This window comes from Phoca vitulina, unplaced genomic scaffold (assembly GCF_004348235.1).
Source record: "Phoca vitulina isolate PV1807 unplaced genomic scaffold, GSC_HSeal_1.0 scaffold98, whole genome shotgun sequence".
Classification (NCBI taxonomy): domain Eukaryota; kingdom Metazoa; phylum Chordata; class Mammalia; order Carnivora; family Phocidae; genus Phoca; species Phoca vitulina.
This window is the reverse complement of record NW_022589801.1, coordinates 2,521,382-2,541,971: the sequence shown is the minus strand read 5'-3', so window position 1 is coordinate 2,541,971 and position 20,590 is coordinate 2,521,382.

Genomic DNA, 20,590 nt, shown 5'->3' with positions numbered 1-20,590 from the left:
ATAGGTCTTCTCCAATGTTATCTTCTAAGAGTTTTAGTTTTGCATTTGTGTATAGATTCATTTGGACTTAATTTTTGTGAAGAGTGTAAGGTCTGTGTCTAGATCCCCCCCCTTTTTGGGGGGGGGTGTGGATGTCCAATTGTTCCAGCACCATTTTTTGAAGACACGATCTTTGCTCCATCATATCGCCTTTGCTTCTTTGTCAAAGATCAGTTGACTATATTTATGTGTCTCTTCCTGGGCTCTCTGTTCTGTTCCATTGATCTATTTGTCTATTCTTTCTCAAATACCACACTGTCTTGCTTAATGTAGTTTTGTAGTAAGTCTTGAAACCAGGTAATATCAGTCCCTCCAACTTTGTTCTTTAATACTGAGTTGGCCATTCTGGGTCTTTGCCTCTCCATGTAAACTTTAGAATCAGTTTGTTGATATCCAACAAATAACTTGCTGGGATTTTGATTAGGATTACTTTGAATCTATAAATCAAGTTGAGAAGAACTGACATCTTGACAAATTGAGCCTTCCCATTGAAAAACATGAAATATCTCTTCACTGATTTAGTTCCTCTTTGTTTCCTTTCACCAGTGTTTTGTAGTTTTTCTCATAAAGATATTATAGATATTTTATTAGATTTACACCTAAGTATTTAATTTTTGTGGGGTGCCAATGTAAATGGTATTGTCTTTTTAATTTCAAATTATACTTTGTTCATTGCTGGCATATAGGAAATTGATTGACTTTGGTATATTAGTCTTGTATCCTGCAACCTTGGCTATAATTGCTAATTTATTTCAGGGAATTTTTAGTTGATATTTTTGGATTTTCTACATAGACAACATGTCATCTGAGACAAAGACAGTTTTATTTCTTCCTTCACATTCTGTACACCTTTTATTTCCTTAGTGCGTTAACTAAGACTTCCAGTACAATGTTGAAAAGCAATAGTGAAAGGGAACATCCTTGCCTGCTCCTGATCTTAGTGGGAAAGCTTTGAGTTTCTCACCATTAAGTATGTAGGTTTCTTGTGGCTGTTTTTTATCAAGTTGAGAAAGTTTCCCTCTATTCTTAGTTTGCCAAGAGTTTTTATTGTGATGTCTATTGGATTTTTTGGATGATTTTTCTGCAACTATCAATATGATCATGTGGTTTTTCTTCTTTAACTTGTTGATGTGATGAATTACATTAATCAATTTTCAAATGTTGAACCAGCCTTGTGTACCTGGATAAATCCCACTTGGTCATGGTATACAATTATTTTTATACATTGTTGGATTTCACTTACTAACATTTATCATTCTGAAAATCTGAAATTCTTAAGGGCCCTTAGGAATTATGCTAAATCTACTCTGCTTATGCTCTATAAATGGAATAACAAAGCCTGGGTGACAGTACATCTGTTTACAATACAGTTTACTGCATATTTTAAGCCCACAATTGAGACCTACTGCTCAGGGGGAAAAAAAATTCCTTTCAAAATATTACTACTGGGGATCCTGGCTGGCTCAGTCAGCAGAGCATGTAACTCTTGATCTTGGGGTTGTGAGTTTGAGCCCCACATTGGCTGTAGAGATTACTTAAAAACAAAATCTTAAAAAATCCCACAAAATATTGCTATTCATTGACAATGCACCTAGTTACTCAAGAAATGGGAATGCAAATTGGTTCAGCTACTATGGAAAACAGTTTGGAGGTTCCTAAAAAAATTAAAAATAAAACTACCATAAATCCCACTTCTGGGGATATATCTAAAGGAAATGAAAGCATGATATCAAAGACATATGCACTCTTGTGTTCATTGCAGCATTAATCACAATAGTCAAGATAAGGAAACAACCTAAATATTTATCAACAGATGAATGGATAAAGAAGTTGTGGTGTGTATATATAATGGAATATTATTCAGCCATGAAGGGAAAAAAAAGGAAATCCTGACATTTGCAACAACAAGGATGGACCCTGAGGGTGTTACGTTAAGTGAGATAAGTCAGCCAGAGAAAGACAAATACTATCTTTCATATGTGAAATCTAAAAAAGCCAAACTTATAAAAACAGAGTGCAGCATGATGGTTACCAGAGACTGAGGGGTGGAGGAATTGGGGATACATTGTTTAAGGGTACAAACTGGGAGCCAGTAGCTAAGTAAATTCTGAAGAACAAATGCACAGCATAGGAATTAGAGTCAACAATATTGTATTCTAAACTTCAAAGTTGCTTAGAGTTCTAGATCTTTATTGTTCCCACCACACACACACAAAATGATACTTAATGTGACATGACGTAGGTGTTAGCTAATGCTACAGTGGTAATCATATGACAATATACAATAGGTAATCATATGACAATATATAAATGTATCAAATCAACACATGGTACACCTTAAAGTTACACAATGTTATATGTCAATTACACTTCAATTTAAAAATTAAAAAACATTTAAAAACCTCAAGACAATCCACAAAATTTTATCCGTTACTTCACAGTAGTACCTAATCCAAATATTCTGTCATCACTTCTGCCTGAAGCCACTTGCTTTACTGTATTGGATCTTGCTCTGCCTTTTTCAGTGGACCTCTAGATCAGAAAAGTCAGTGCCTTCTTACCTTGACCTGCAGAGATCAACAATACACCTGGACAGTCATGTCCCAGGGGTTCACTGAAGCCTCCTTCACTTTCTTCAGAGAACAAGGAAGCCTGCAAAAAAGATTCCATTTACTTCCTCTTAGAATTAACGGGAAAGAGACATAAACTTTCAAAAGATAACTTAAAATTTTGTGAAACCACAGTATGTGTGGGGCATGACTGATTCAGGGGATAAAATATTCTCTCCTGACTCACTAAAGACTATCTAAATGTACCTAGACCACTCACAAACTGACAGTTGAGAGGATTTCTAGCTTTAATTAGGTATTGCAGACCATGGATGCCAAACTTCTCTGATACTGTGATGCCCAAATATGAACCCAAATAGGAACAGGTCTTCTGCAATCTGAAGAGGACTCTTCACTAGCCTCCTTCCCTGACTATCCCTAACTACAAAAAGCTCTTTCATTTATGTGTGTGTGAGTTATCTGAACAAGCCCATGAGGTTTTAACTCAATTTCACAGGAACTATCAAATCATCTCTCACTAAAGTCTCACCTCACCCTTAGTTTCAAAGGTTTGTTTTCTTTACCTTAGAGCAATAGCTGTCATTGAAAAACTTGATGCTTGCTGAACTAATTCTAAACTGCTTGCTTAAGCTCATGGTCTTGTTTGCAGTATAGACATTATGTCTGGCTAAGAAAACACAACACATTCCAGCCAGCCAATCAACATCTATTGAGATTCTGTTACTCTCCCTCTTGCATTACTATTTACCACTGCAACCCCCTGAATCCTGCCACTCTTTTGTCCCTGTCAGAAAGAGAGGAATCTTATGATAGTCCTACCCCAGTTAGGGAACTTTCTGACCTCACTCCCATTGAGAACATTGACCTATTATGATTTTTTTTTAAAGATTTTATTTATTTATTTGACAGAGAGAGACACAGAGAGAGAGGAACACAAGCAGAAGGAGTGGGGGAGGGAGAAGCAGGCTTCCTGCCAAGCAGGAGCCTGATGCGGGGCTCAATCCCAGGACCCTGGGATCATGACCTGAGCCGAAGGCAGACACTTAAGGACTGAGCCACCCAGGTGCCCCTTCACTTATTATGATTTGTTGATTGATCATAGCTCAACCAAAACTGGAAGTTATTACACAAGATGTTATAACTAATGTAAGCTCTCCTTCAGAAAATAATCCTCCATCAGGTAAAATCAGCCTAGGTAGCAAAACTTATTGCACCAATGAGAGTGTATCAACTATCCAAAGACTAGAGAGTAAACATATATACAGATAGCAAGTATGCTTTTAGAGTAGTACATGGCTTTGGAATGTTGTGGAAACAAAGGTGTTTCTTACTTCTGCAGGAATTCCCATCCAAAATGGACAACAAGTTATAGAACTTCAAGGAACTCCTACTTCCTAGAGAGGTGCCTATTATAAAGATTGAGACCCATCCAAAAAGAGGTAATACTAAAGGAAGAAGGGGTAGAGGAAGAACAGAAATAAGACTAGATTAGAACAGAACCTCCTCGAAGATGGCGGAGGAGTAGGAGACCTGGATTTCGTCTGGTCCCAGGAATTCAGCTGGATAGGGATCAAACCATTCTGAACACCTACAAACTCAATAGGAGATCGAAGAAAAGAATAGCAACAACTCTCTGAACAGAAAAGCGACCACTTTCTGGAAGGTAGGACGTGCAGAGAAGTGAATCCGAGGCAATATTCAGGAGGATAGACGGTGGGGGAGGGGCCTCCGTCGGCCGCTTCTGGCAAGTGATAGAGCCGCGGAGCACAAAATCGGAACTTTTAGAAGTCGGTTCCGCTGAGGGACGTCGCTCCAGTGGCTAAGCAGGGGGTGGAACCCTCACGGGACAGTGTGGTCTCAGGACCGTCGGGGTCACAGAAAGACCGGGGGTGCCTGAGTGCGGCAGAGCTCCCAGGTATCGGAGCGGGGAAGCCGGCTGCAGAGACGGAGCCGAGGCACGGGGTCTCAGCTTGGGGTTGCCATAAACCGTGATCCGTGGCACAGTCGGGCCACTACTCCTCCAGCAGGGACCCGACAAGTGGCAGATCCGGGGAGACTCCCCTTCCTCCCCCGGGACGAGCGGCGTGGGAGCCCACCGCAGGGATCTGCTGGGTTTGGAGACTCCAAACAGGGTCGGGTGCCAGAGATAGAAACGCTCGGTCACAGGCCGGGTGAGCATGGAGTGCGGCCAGAGACCGGGGAGACGGGAGTGAGTGACTGCTTTTCTCTGGGGGCTCACTGAGGAGTGGGACCCTGAGTTCTCGGCTCCTCCGGGCAGAGATTGGGAGGCCGCCATTTTCACTCTCGGCCTCCAAGGCTGTACGGAAAGCTTGCAGGGAACAAAAGCTCCCGAGAGCAAACCTGAGCAGATTACTTAGTCCGGACCCGGCAAGGGCGGGGCAATTCCGCCTCCGGCAAAGACATTTGGGAACCACGGCAACAGGCCCCTCCCCCAGAAGATCAGCGAGAACAGCCAGCCAAGACCAAGTTTACCGATCAATGAGAACGGCAGAACTCCAGCGCTAGGGGAATACTGCACATAGAATTCATGGCCTTTTTACCATGATTCTTTAGTCTTTCAAAGTTAATTTTTAACTGTCTTTTTTTTTTTAATTTTTCTTTTTCCCTTTTTCAACCAACATCTTATCAATCCCTTTTTTAAAAAAATATTTTTTATTTTTCATTTTTAGAGTCATATTCTATCCCTTCATAGTAGTTACCCTTATTTTTGGTATATATATATAAGTTGTTCTCTCTTTAAAATTTTGAGATACAGTTTCTTCTAACATATCAAAATATACTCTAAATCTCTAGTGTATGGCTTTGTTCTAGTCTCCTGCCTGATCACATTCTCTCCCTTTCTTTTAAATCCTCTTTTTCTTTTTTCAACCAACTTATCTTATCAATTCCTTTTATAAAATCTTTTATAATTTTCATCTTTACAGTCATATTCCATCCCTTCATCGTATTAACCCTTATTTTTGTACATATATAAGTTTTTCTTTCTTTAAAATTTTGGGAGGCACTTTCTTCTAACAGACCAAAATATGCCCAAAATCTAGTGTGTGGCACTGATCTATGCACCAGCCTGATCATATTTGATCATATTCTGTTTTTTTTTGTTTGTTTTGTTTGTTTTTATCTTTATCTATTTCTTTTTTTTCCTTTTTCTTTTTTCTCTCTTTCCCTTTCTTTTCCCCCAGTTTCAGGTCTTTTATGATTTGTTTAGCATATATTTTCTGGGGACGTTGTTACCCTGTTAGCATTTTGTTCTCTCATTCATCTATTCTACTCTGGACAAAATGACAAGACAGAAAAAATCACCTCAACAAAAAGAACAAGAGCCAGTATGGACTGCAAGGGACCTAACCAATACGGACATTAGTAAGATGTCAGAACTAGAGTTCAGAATGATGATTTTAAAGATACTAGCTGGGCTTGAAAAAAGCGTGGAAGTTATTAGAGAAACACTTTCTGGAGAAATAAAAGGACTAAAATCTAACCAAGTTGAAACCAAAAAGGCTATTAATGAGGTGCAAAAAAAATGGAGGCTCTAACTGCTAGGATAAATGAGGCAGAAGAGAGAATTAGTGATAAAGAAGACCAAATGATGGAAAATCAAGAAGCTGAGAAAAAGAGAGACAAACAACTACTGGATCATGAGGGCAGAATTCAAGAGATAAGTGACACCATACAACGAAACAATATTAGAATAATTGGGATCCCAGAAGAAGAAAGAGAGAGAGGGGCAGAAGGTATATTGGAGCAAATTATAGCAGAGAACTTCCCTAATTTGGGTAAGGAAACAGGCATCAAAATCCAGGAGGCACAGAGAACCCCCCTCAAAATCAACAAAAATAGGTCAATACCCTGACATCTAATAGTAAAACTTACGAGTCTCAGAGACAAAGAGAAAATTCTGAAAGCAGCTCGGGAGAAGAGATCTGTAACCTACAATGGTAGAAACATTAGATCGGCAACAGACCTATCCACAGGGACCTGGCAGGCCAGAAAGGACTGGCAGGATATATTCAGAGCACTAAATGAGAAAAATATGCAGCCAAGAATACTATATCCAGCTAGGCTGTCATTGAAAATAGAAGGAGAGATAAAAAGCTTCCAGGACAAACAAAAACTAAAGGAATTTGCAAACACGAAACCAGCCCTACAAGAAATTTTGAAAGGGGTCCTCTAAGCAAAGAGAGAGCCTAAAAGCAACATAGACCAGAAAGGAATAGAGGCAATATACAGTAACAGTCACCTTACAGGCAATACAATGGCACTAAATTCCTATCTTTCAATAGTTACCCTGAATGTAAATGGGCTAAATGCCCCAATCAAAAGACACAGGCTATCAGATTGGATAAAAAAACAAGGCCCATTGATATGCTGTCTGCAAGAGACACATTTTAGACCCAAAGACACCCCTAGATTGAAAGTGAAGGGGTGGAATACCATTTACCATGCTAACGGACACCAAAAGAAAGCTGGGGTGGCAATCCTTCTATCAGACAAATTAGATTTTAAACCAAAGACTGTAATAAGAGATGAGGAAGGACACTATATCCTACTTAAAGGGTCTATCCAACAAGAAGATCTAACAATTGTAAATATCAATGCCCCTAAGATGGGAGCAGCCAATTATATAAGACAATTAATAACTAAAGCAAAGAAACACATCAACAACAATACAATAATAATGGGGGACTTTAACACCCCCCTCACTGAAATGGACAGATCATCTAAGCAAAAGATCAACAAGGAAATAAAGACTTTAAATGACACACTGGACCAAATGGACTTCACAGATATATTCAGAACATTCCATCCCAAAGCAACAGAATACACATTCTTCTCTAGTGCCCATGGAACATTCTCCAGAATAGATCACATCCTAGGTCACAAATCAGGTCTCAACCAGTACCAAAATATTGAGATCATTCCCTGCACATTTTTGGACCACAATGCTTTGAAACTAGAACTCAATCACAAGAAGAAAGTCGGAAAGAACCAAATACATGGAGGCTAAAGAGCATCCTACTAAAGAATGAATGGGTCAACCAGGAAATTAAAGAAGAATTTAAAAAATTCATGGAAACAAATGAAAATGAAAACACAACTGTTCAAAATCTTTGGGATGCAGCAAAGGCAGTCCTAAGAGGAAAGTATATAGCAATACAAGCCTTTCTCAAGAAACAAGAAAGGTCTCAAATACACAACCTAACCCTACACCGAAAGGAGCTGGAGAAAGAACAGCAAATAAAGCCAAAACCCAGCAGGCAAAGAGAAATAATAAAGATCAGAGCAGAAATCAATAAAATAGAAACCAAAAGAACAGTAGAACAGATCAATGAAACTAGGAGCTGGTTCTTTGAAAGAATTAAGAAGATTGATAAACCCCTGGCCAGACTTATCACAAAGAAAAGAGAAAGGACCCAAATAAATAAAATCATGAATGAAAGAGGAGCGATCACAACCAACACCAAAGAAATACAAACAATTATAAGAACATACTATAAGCAACTATATGGCAGCAAATTAGATAATCTGGAAGAAATGGATGCTTTCCTAGAGATGTATCAACTACCAAAACTGAACCAGGAAGAAATAGAAAACCTGAACAGACCTATAACCACTAAGGAAATTGAAGCAGTCATCAAAAATCTCCCAACAAACAAGAGCCCAGGGCCAGATGGCTTCCCAGGGGAATTCTACCAAACATTTAAAGAAGAATTAATACCTATCCTTCTGAAACTGTTCCAAAAAATAGAAATGGAAGGAAAACTTCCAAACTCATTTTATGAGGCCAACATTACCTTGATCCCCAAACCAGACAAAGACCCCACCAAAAAGGAGAATTACAGACCAATATCCCTGATGAACATGGATGCAAAAATTCTCACCAAAATACTAGCCAATAAGATCCAACAGTACATTAAAAGGATTATTCACCACGATCAAGTGGGATTTATTCCTGGGCTGCAAGGGGTTCAACATCCACAAATCAATCAATGTGATACAATACATTAATAAAAGAAAGAACAAGAACCATATGATCCTCTCAAAAGATGCAGAAAAAGCATCTGACAAAGTACAGCATCCTTTCTTGATCAAAACTCTTCACAGTATAGGGATAGAGGGTACGTACCTCAATATCATAAAAGCCATCTATGAAAAACCCACAGCGAATATCATTCTCAATGGGGAAAAACTGAGAGCTTTCCCCCTAAGGTCAGGAACACGGCAGGGATGTCCACTATCACCACTGCTATTCAACATAGTATTGGAAGTCCTAGCCACAGCAATCAGACAACAAAAAGAAATAAAAGGCATCCAAATCGGCAAAGAAGAAGTCCAACTCTCACTCTTTGCAGGTGATATGATACTTTATGTGGAAAACCCAAAAGACTCCACCCCAAAACTGCTAGAACTCATACAGGAATTCAGTAAAGTGGCAGGATGTAAAATCAATGCACACAAATAAGTGGCATTCCTATACACCAACAAGACAGAAGAATGAGAAATTAAGGAGTCGATCCCATTTACAATTGCACCCAAAACCATAAGATACCTAGGAATAAATCTAACCAAAGAGGCCAAGAATCTGTACTCAGAAAACTATAAAATACTCATGAATGAAATTGAGAAAGACACAAAGAAATGGAAAAACGTCCCATGCTCATGGATTGGAAGAACAAATATTGTGAGGATGTCAATGCTACCTAGAGCAACCTACACATTCAATGCAATCCCCATCAAAATACCATCCACTTTTTTGAAAGAAATGGAACAAATAATCCTAAAATTTGTATGGAACCAGAAAAGACCCTGAATGGCCAGAGGAATGTTGAAAAAGAAAAGCAAAGCTGGCGGCATCATAATTCCGGACTTCCAGCTCTATTACAAAGCTGTCATCATCAAGACAGTATGGTACTGGCACAAAAACAGACACATAGATCAATGGAACAGAATAGAGAACCCAGAAATGGACCTTCAACTCTATGGTCAACTAATCTTCGACAAAGCAGGAAAGAATGTCCAATGGAAAAAAGACAGTCCCTTCAACAAATGGTGTTGGGAAAATTGGACAGCCACATGCAGAATGAAACTGGACCATTTCCTTACACCACACACAAAAATGGTTGAAAGACCTAAATGTGAGACAGGAGTCCATCAAAATCCTAAAGGAGAACACAGGCAGCAACCTCTTCGACCTCAGCCGCAGCAACTTCTTCCTAGAAACATCGCCAAAGGCAAGGGACGCAAGGGCAAAAATGAACTATTGAGACCTCATCAAGATAAAAAGCTTTTGCACAGCAAAAGAAACAGTCCACAAAACCAGAAGAGAACTGACAGAATGCGAGCAGATATTTGCAAATGACATATCAGATAAAGGGCTAGTTTCCAAAATCTATAAAGAACTTCTTAAACTCAACACCCAAAGAACAAATGATCCAATCAAGAAATGGGCAGAAGACATGAACAGATATATTTCCAAAGAAGACATCCAAATGGCCAACAGACACGTGAAAAAGTGCTCAACATCACTCGGTATGAGGGAAATCCAAATCAAAACCTCAATGAGATATCACCTCACACCAGTCAGAATGCCTAAAATTAACAAGTCAGGAAAGGACAGATGTTGGCGGGGATGCGGAGAAAGGGGAACTCTCCTACACTGTTGGTGGGAATGCGGGCTGGTGCAGCCACTCTGGAAAACAGTATGGAGGTTAATCAAAAAGTTGAAAATAGAGCTACCATACGATCCAGCAATTGCACTACTGGGTATTTACCCCAAAGATACAAATGTAGGGATCCGAAGGGGTACGTGCACCCCGATGTTTATAGCAGCAATGTCCACAATAGCCAAACTGTGGAAAGAGCCAAGATGTCCATCGACAGACGAATGGGTAAAGAAGATGTGGTATACATATATATATATACAATGGAATATTATGCAGCCATCAAAAGGAATGAAATCTTGCCATTTGCAACGACGTGGATGGAACTGGAGGGTGTTATGCTGAGCAAAATAAGTCAATCAGAGAAAGGCATGTATCATATGACCTCACTGATATGAGGAATTCTTAATCTCAGGAAACAAGCTGAGGGTTGCTGGAGTGGTGGGGTGTGGGAGGGATGGGGTGACTGGGTGATAGACATTGGGGAGTGTATGTGCTATGGTGAGCGCTGTGAATTGTGTAAGACTGTTGAATCACAGATCTGTACCTCTGAAACAAATAATACATTATATGTTACAAAAAAAAAAAAAGAAGATAGCAGGAGGGGAAGAATGAATGGGGGAAATCAGAGGGGGGGATGAAACATGAGAGACAATGGACTCTGAAAAACAAACTGAGGATTCTAGAGGGGAGGGTGGTGGGAGGATGGGTTAGCCTGGTGATGGGTATTAAAGAGAGCACATTCTGCATGGAGCACTGGGTGTTATATGCAAACAATGAATCATGGAACACTACATCAAAAACTAATGATATAATGTATGGTGATTAACATAACATAATAATAAAAATAAATAAATAAGTAAATAAGAACAGGGAAAAAAAAGAAATAAGTTAAAGGAAATGCTCTAGCAGATTATTTTGCTAAACAAGCAACCCTAAGTTGGGGTGGGGGTGGATCAGAAGGAAAAGAAATGAGGAAAGGAAGAAAAGAAAGATGACAGAAGATAAAGTAGAAGAAATGCTCTTTTTTTCCTCTCTCTATTCATACTTCAAGACTCAGGTTAAGAGCTGCCCTACCTTTAAAACCTTCATGGATCTCTCAAGCACAATTTGTCATTTTTATTTTTATTTTTTTTAAAGGTTTTATTTATTTATTTGGCAAAGAGAGACACAGTGAGAGAGGGAACACAAGCAGAGGGAGTGGGAGAGGGAGAAGCAGGCTTCCCTCTTAGCAGGGGGCCCGATGTGGGACTCGATCCCAGGACCCTGGAACCATGACCTGAGCTGAAGGCAGACGCTTAACGACTGAGCCACCCAGGCGCCCCACAATTAGTCATTTTTAATGCTGGACTTCACTGGCACCAAACAAGTCCTCTGAATGCGGCATCAGACTGATGTAGGTCAAAATCTTACTCTATCACTTAACCGATTTTTGGTCTTGGGCAAGTTTCTTCTCCACTCTGAGCATCAGTTTGCTCTTCTATAAAATATGGATAAAATAGTTTATATCACGTTGTAATGTCATGAGAATTAAGCGAGATTTTGAATGTTATATAAGTAGCACAATGAGATGATGGATGTAATGTACTCAGCAAAGTTACAGACTTATAGACTGTAGAACGTCAATGGATCCCAAATAGCATGAATATAAAGAAAACAAAAATAGGCATATAATGATCTGCTGAAATCCAGAGATAAAGCAGATATTGAAGCAACCAGAAAAAATGACACATCAGATACAGGAGAACTACTTGAAGATTGTGAACTTTTCACCAGAAACACTGGAGTCCAGAAGACAATTGAATGACTCCTTTAAAGTGCTGAAGTAAAAAAACATAAAAAATGGGCTCCTGGGTGGTTCAGTCAGTTAAGTGTCTGCCTTCGGCTCAGGTCATGGTTCCAGGGTCCTGGGATCGAGCCCCGCATCGGGCTCCCTGCTCAGCGGGAAGCCTGCTTCTCCCTCTGCCTCTGCCTGCAGCTCTGCCTGCTTGTTCTCTCTCTCTCTGTGTCAAATAAATAAATAAATAAATCTTAAAAAAAGACCCACACACAAAAAGCAAGATGCTATGTCCAGGAAAACTAACTTCCAAAAAATAAGATAAAATATTAAATAAAAAACATTTTAAGATAAACAAAACCTGAGAAAATTCACTTGTACTCAAGAAATTGTAAAGGAACTTCTTCAGACTGAAGGGAAATGACACCAGGTGGTTACTCAAATGAACAGGAAAAAAAAGTAAATTTTGCCAGAAATAGTAAATATATAAGACAAAAAAAATTTTTTTTTAGTTCTTTAAAAGATATATGAATGGTCAAAGCAAAATTTACAACACTGTATTGTGGAGTTTACCATATATGTTATTATACGTGGCAATAATATCAGTATGAATGGGGGGGTGAATGGAAATGATACTATTGCAAAGTTTCTATATTTATTATGAAGTATTAACTCTGAGTAGTGTGGAATAAGTTAAAGTGCATTGTAATCCTAAGGCAACCGTTTAAAAATAATGTAAGAAATAAAGTCATAGAAAAAAAACCAAAATGCTAAAAAGATTAACCAAAAAGAAGACATGAAAAAAAAAGCAGTTTAAAAAAATTAAATACAAACAAGAAAAATATAAAACAAATATGTAAAATTGCAGATCTAAATCCAACCACATTAGCAAGTACACTAAATGTGAGTGGACAGAGCACTATAAAAGACAATTATTATTGGATTTTTAAAAGCAGGACTCAAATACATGTTCTCTACAAAATATTCACTTTAAATAGAAAGACACATAGGGGTGTCTGGGTGGCTCAGTCGGTTAAGCGTCTGCCTTCAGCTCAGGTCATGATCCCAGGGTCCTGGGATTGAGCCCCATGTCAGGCTCCCTGATCAGCCGGGGAGTTTGCTTCTCCCCCCCCAACCCCCCCGCTCATGCTCTCTCTCTTTCTCATTCAGTCTCTCTCTTTCAAATAAATAAATAAATAAAATCTTAAAAAAAAAAGAAAGACACAAATAAGTTGAAACTCAAATGAGGGGAAAAGATATGCTATGCAAATAGTCCTATCATAAAGAAGCTGGAGTGATTATATCAGTCATAACAGACATCAAGATATCTCTCTTTATCAGAGATAAAAAGTAACATTTCATAGAGAAAAGGGAGCCAATCATCAGGAAAATATAAAAATTGTAAATGTGGATGTACCTAATAACAAAGCTTCAAAATAAGTGGGGCAAAACTGACAAAACTAAAGGGAGAAATAGACAAATCTGTAATCATAGTTAGTATCCTTTTTTCAACAATTAATAAAATAATTAGAAGAAACAATCAGTGAGAATCTAGACTCTGCTGTTAACACAACAGCTATTCACATGTGGCTACTGAATTCCTGAAATGTGGTTAAATTGAGTCTACACTGAGATGTACTGAGTAGTGTAAAATCCACACTGAATTTCAAAGACTTAGTATGAAACAAGAGTGTAAAGTATCTTTTTAGTAATTTTATACTGATCACATGTTAAAATGATGTTTAGATATTTGGGATTAGAGAAAATATCATTTAAAAATTAATTCCATCTTTTTTTTTTTCTTGATTTAATGTGGCTACCAGAAAATTTAAAATTACATATGTGGCTCAGATTACATTTTTAAAAAATATTTTATTTATTTATTTGACAGAGAGAGAGAGAGATCATAAGTAGGCAGAGTGGCAGGCAGAGGGAGAGGGAGAAGCAGGCCCCCCACTGAGCAGAGACCCTGGATCATGACCTGAGCCAAAGGCAGACACTTAACCGACTGAGCCATCCAGGCGCCCCTCAGATTACATTTATTTTTTGGACAGTATTGATCTAGAAGATGTATAAGACAGTATCAAACACCTTGACCTAAATGACATGGACACTCCAGCAAACAACAGAAGAACAGACCTTCTTTGCAAGTACATATGAAAAGTTCCCCAAGACAGACCAAATTCTGGGCCATAAAACAAATCTCAATACATTTTAAAGATTGAAATCGTACAGAGGATGTTCTCTAAATACAGTGGAATTCAATTAAAAAAGAAAAACAGTAACACCTAGAAAATGCCCAAATATTTAGAAATTCAACTATGCTCTTCTAAACAACCCATGGTCAAAGAAGGAATCACAAAGCAAAGTAGAAAATATTTCAAATTATATAATAATGAAAACATATCACATCCCAATTAGTGGGATGCAGCGAAAGCAGTGCTTAGGGGGAAGTTTATGGCTTTTAATGCTTATATTAGAAAAAAAGAAAAGCTTAGAATCAGTGATATAAATTTATGCCTTAAGAGACTGGAAAAAAGTAAGCAAATTAAGCCAAAATTAAGCAGAAGGAAATAATAATGATTATAGTGAAAATAAATGAGACAGAGCAGGCAAAAAATAGAGAAAATTAACAAAACCAAAAGTTGGTTCTTTTAAAATATTAATAAAATTGATTAAATTGATTGCAAACTGATCAAGAAAGAAAATAAAATCTCCAATATTAGAATGAATGAGTGGAGGGTTATTGCTAGATTTCCTAAAGACAATAAAAGGTAATAGAATGAGCAACTTTAGGCAAATACATTTTTCAACTTAGATGAAACAGACAAGCTCTTGAAAAATTGGAATGAAATAAAAAACCTCAATCATTATATCTATCTGTATCTCTGAATCTATCTATCTAAAACTCCCAATATACACGATTTCAGGCATAAATTACTTCACTGAGAACTTTTTATCAAACATTTACAGAAGAATTAACTCCAATATTATACAAACTCTTTTAGAAAATAGTAAGAACACTTTCCAACTTCTTTTAAGAGTACACATTAACCCTAATACCAAAATCTGATAAAGAGATTGCAAGAAAAGAAAATTAAATACCACAGTCCTTAACGAAATATCAGCAAACCAAATCTAGCAATACATAAGAAAGATAACTAATCACGACCAAGTGGAGTTTATTCCAATACTGTATACGGGTGATTTAAAATTTAAAAATAATCTATCTAATCCACCATATTAACAGAATGAGAAAAATATATAAATTTAAGTAGATGGCAGAATCCAACGTGCATCCATGATAAAAATTTTCAACAATCCAGAAATAGAAGTAACTTCCTCTAAGGACATCAACAACAACAAAAAAATCTATAGTTAACATCATACTTAATGGTGAAACTAAACATTTTTCCCTAAAATCAAAAATAAGACTAGTGTGTTATGTATAAATTGGTACTTGTAAAAGATACTTCATCCTATATCTTAATGTAGGTTATAAAGTCTTTGCTGTGTTTGAAATTGGCTTTCCCACATGGAATTCTCCCTTGCTTGTAAAGATAGAGTTTCACGTCAAAGTTGTAGATAAGTTGTAATGAACACGTTTTAGAAAGTACAGCCATGTTCTGAAACATATTGATAAGGAATTGTATAATTTGTAAGCAAAATATACAAACAGTTATGAAATTAGTTAGGTGATTTGGGGTGAAACCAATCAGAATATGGATGATACAGCTGCAGACCATACACTGGAAGGGGCACTCAAAGTGCTCAGGATCATTTTAGTTCGCATATAAGCCCAGCTCACCAAACAGACACCCCAAGCATTTACTCTGAAGTGCACTGAGCTGACTATAAACTGCCACACACCATAAGATGACTCCAATCTCTTGTGAAGACATCCACAAGTAAAGGTCACTAGATGTAACAGCTGGGAGTGAGCAGCAGCTGATGCAGACAGAAGAATGACCCATCTCTGGACCAAGCAGCCATCCATCCCATTCCCCTGGCTTGCTAGCAGGTACTGTTTAGTTTGTTGAAAGGAACAAATAAATGAAAGTTAGAGCAGCTTAGTGGTGTTTGTGTGCAATTTTTCTGGTGCTCCCTACCTGCCTATCCCAAGGCCAAGTCTGTGTCGAGCTTGACGTAAATATTGTTTCTCAGAAAAATACAACAATGATATGCGATCTTATTGTTTCTATTCAATAATTACTGGTGGTCCTAGCCCCCCAAAACATAAATAAATAAATAAATAAATAAATAAAATAAAAAATAAAATAAAGGAGAAAAACAAAAGGCCTCTCTAGAACAAACAGCTCAGCTGCTTCAGGGCCAGCTAGCACACAGGGTTCTCTGTAAAAGTCTGATGCAGAACTTCATTTCTCTCAACCCTCCAAAATACGTCTCTCCCCTCCCTTTAGTATAATACCCCTTAATAACTTCATGCTTTCAAAAACAGATGCCTGGAACAGAGGCTGACCTCAATCAAAGGAACACGAAGTCCTGGCCAATGAGGGAACAAAACAGAGATTAAAGTTTTAAACAAATTATCATGCCACACGAACATCCATGCTGTTTGGGTTCATTTAATATGTTCCTCCAAAAAACTAAGTTGTTTACTTTTTAGAAGATGAAAGGCTAAAACATGGCTGAAGCTTTGAAAATGTGAAATGCAGAAAGGGATAAGAGAGGACATGGTTTCTAATTGTGCCTTTGATGGCGGGGAGCTTGAATGCTTTATAAGGACCTGCAAGCTCCAGCATCCTGACAAAAGCTGCACACACAGAGAGTGATTGAAATCTGGGTATGGATGCATCTGCTCCTCATTTCTGTTTCACATGCTTTTCTTTCTTTAGTCTGGAGGTGAATTCCTCATTAATTGACAAACTCTAATTTAATAGCAGCAAAGAATAACCACCCCAAGGAGGACTTAGCTTTGCCAAATCCACTCTGAATGTTAGAGTAGCTTTTCTAATTTTTAAAGAATGAAATAAGTCACTGTCAGCTGTTTGCTATACTTTGAAACTTGCAAAAACATGTGGAATGTTCTAGGAGTCATGACTGTGAGCATCCCATCTTAGTTGTTTGAGAATCCCAAGTCAATGCCATGGAAAGCTGTGTGTTTGGCTTCCCCAGTTCTCTACATGGCTCCATTCCTAAACACATCTTCTCTCCTGCATAATTCTCTTTCCCACCATGTCCTTCACTCCGTATCTCACATACATGGCCTTTCCTCTCCAGGACTGATGCTCCTCCTCCTGTTCCCCAGATCATCTGCCCTCCTGAATCCTTGGGTCTGCACCAACCTCCTCTCTTTGCTAAAGGTCTGCCACGGGTTTGGCATCCCTTTCCTCCATTTGCCAGCTCTTGTCACTACTTCTTGCCCCTTTCCTGCACTGGATTCTAAAATTAAAACAAAGACACTTTACAAAGTGAACACAGTGCAGGTATTTTTATTACATGTTATTTCAAACTTAAGGAATTGGTGCCAGAGAGTCTGGACTAGCATTTTTAGAGGTAAAGAACAAATTAATTCTATATCACTTATATCTCTGAGGATTTTTTGTTTTCTTTAAAGAAAGAGTTTTCTGCTCACCTGTCCTTTGAGCTTTGTGCCCATGCTCAAAACAATCAGATAAGAAATTTGTTCCAATATGTGACCTTATACTTTATTAGAAGTCCTAAAAACATAAAAATTAAAGTTATATTTTATGTGCACACATTTTTACTTTGATTTTTTTGTAAGAGTATAATTAACTGAACTTAAGGTTGCTGTGGATTCTAGAATGTTGTTCAGAGTACTTAAGGGAAGACACAATTTAAACTCAATACAGTTTGAATGTATTGTGTTGTTTATAAGGTGAAGAAACACTGCTTTCCTTATAGCTGTTCAATACCATGCTTGCAAAGATATGCTCTATCTGCAGTGCATGAGTTGTTTTATATATATATATATCATATAGATGTTTATATTTAATATATAAAAATACATACTTTACTTATACATAAAATAAACATATAAAATATATTTATTTATTTATATATATATTTATAGAGTGGTGCTAAAAGATAGGTTCTATTCTCATTTTGTCTCATATTCTCAGCATCTTGAGGCTGTGGATTCTACTGATGTTTCTGGGCCTTGGTGCTTCTCAGGTGAGTCTTGGGGAGGGTGTCTGTGTTGTGGAGAAGATCTCAGGACCTCTTCATTGTCCTTACTATTGAAACCCTCTGTACGGCCCCGAGGCCAGGTCCCATACCCACAGTGACAATGGAGCCAGAGGGGAAGGTTGTGAGAGCCACAGATCTTCAGAGTATGGTGGATGGTCTGAGAGGAGAGAAGCCTTCTGATCAAAGAAGACCAAAAAAGATGAAGGTATACCTAAGAGGGAGCTCTCAGTGGGAAGTGGCACAGCACTGGGGGGAGGGTGGACAGAAGGACATGGATTAAATCAGAGTAGGGAGTACATTAATTAGAGAATAAGATTAATTTGCCAATGTGGATCAATATTCAATGAGTAGATCTGTCTGAATACCTTTGCTAATAAGATCCTTTTGTATAGAAAGCTGTTTATTGAAGGGAGAATGATGGAAGATTTCCTTAATGTCAAAGAATATTCAATTATTAAAACTCATGATAATGGGCGCCTGGGTGGCTCAGTTGGTTAAGCGACTGCCTTCGGCTCAGGTCATGATCCTGGAGTCTCCGGATCGAGTCCCGCATCGGGCTCCCTGCTCAGCAGGGAGTCTGCTTCTCCCTCTGACCCTCCCCCCTCTCATGTGCTCTCTCTCGCTCTCTCATTCTCTCTCTCAAATAAATAAATAAAATCTTTAAAAAAAAAAAAAAAAAAAACTCATGATAATGAAGAAAGCTGATCCATAGTCACTGTAGGTACAATATATACCATTTCTCTTAGAAGCTCTTTGCTCTGTATGTTGATTTTTCCCTTTTCCAAGCCTGGCCTTAACGTCAGATTTAGCCCATTCCCTTCTGGTGCAAGGTGGGGATGAGGAGCTGGGTACAGAAGTATTCACATGACCACTTTGTCAGAATTTCCAAAAGGCAAGTTCAGCCATTGAGAATAACAACTCTGCCCTGGCCAACATTCTCATTTCTTTGCCCTCATCCAACCCTCATTCTCAGATGGTGTTTTGAAAAGGAAGAAACTGCATGGGTATTTTGTTGATCTACCTAAGTTCAGGCCTAAGCTTCAGTGATAACCTCCCAGAGGGACTGATGATCTCAGGTAAGCATAGTAACTACCATGTCTGAACAGGGGCATAAACATTTTAGGTACTGGACACCCCAAAATTGGCACATAAATATGAGTCCACTTTTCAAAAATTTCAAACCAATTCTGTCCCATGAGCTCAAACTCTTATGGACACAGCAGGGTTATAGATAGAATTCAATTGCATAAACACTTAGGAAGTGACCCCTACTCTGGGGACAAGAGCAGTGCTAGCAGGTTCTAATTATCTGTAGAATGAAGAGTCCTACCTCCCAAGCTAGAACTTCAAGAAACCTTAAAATTCACTTCCTTCTTTCAAAACTTTGGCCAAAATAAGGGCCTAAGGTTCTCTCCAGCAGGCTGGTGTCATCGATAGCCTAAGCCTTAGTATGTTGGGGGGCAGAGGCGAAATGATATAAAAAGGGTAAGTGACCATGTTCTTTTCTGAAGGAAACATACTACTACTGTACTACTAATAAAAGCAATGATAGCTACGGTGTTCTAGGCGCTAGATCAGTTGCTTTATATTTATTTCCTCATTCAATTCCTATGATGAAGGTGCTACTTATCATCTTCATTGTATGGATGAGAAAACTAAAGCCCAGAGAGGTTAAATTACTTGCCAAGGTCCCAGAGCCAGTAACAGGGCTAGGGTTTAGAGAACATGCCCTTAATCTCTATGATGCCCTGTGCGCGCAGCAGTAACATTCTATCTGCATCTTGGATTCTCCACTTCCTACCTTTCCCCTCGTAATTTCTAGTTGACCTCATAAGGTATATAGCTGATTAAAATGTCTGTCACAAGGCAAGGTATCAATCAAATATTGATTGGAAATTATCTCTTTCTCTGAAGCTTTCCCTCCCTCATATGCCTCCCATACTTTAAATGTTAAAACAAACAAACAAAAAACCCTACTCAGTTTCACACATGTACAATGTTGTGGCTAATTTTGAAATGTAAAATACAACAGCTTAACCAGGTGATGTATGGAATAATCGAATTACTATATGGTACACCCGAAACTAATATAACATTATGTTAACCAACTGGAATAAAAATTAAGACTTAAAAAAAGGGTTTATATACCCCCAAAACCTTGTCCCCCACTTCATTCTGTTACCTTGGAAATTCTCAGCATAATTTAAAACATTCTTCTTTTGAATTGTCTGGGAAGAAATTTTTTTTTTTTTAAGATTTTTATTTATTTATTTGAGAAAGAGAGAGTGAGAGAGAGATTAGGAGGAGAGAGGGTCAGAGGGAGAAGCAGACTCCCCGCTGAGCAGGGAGCC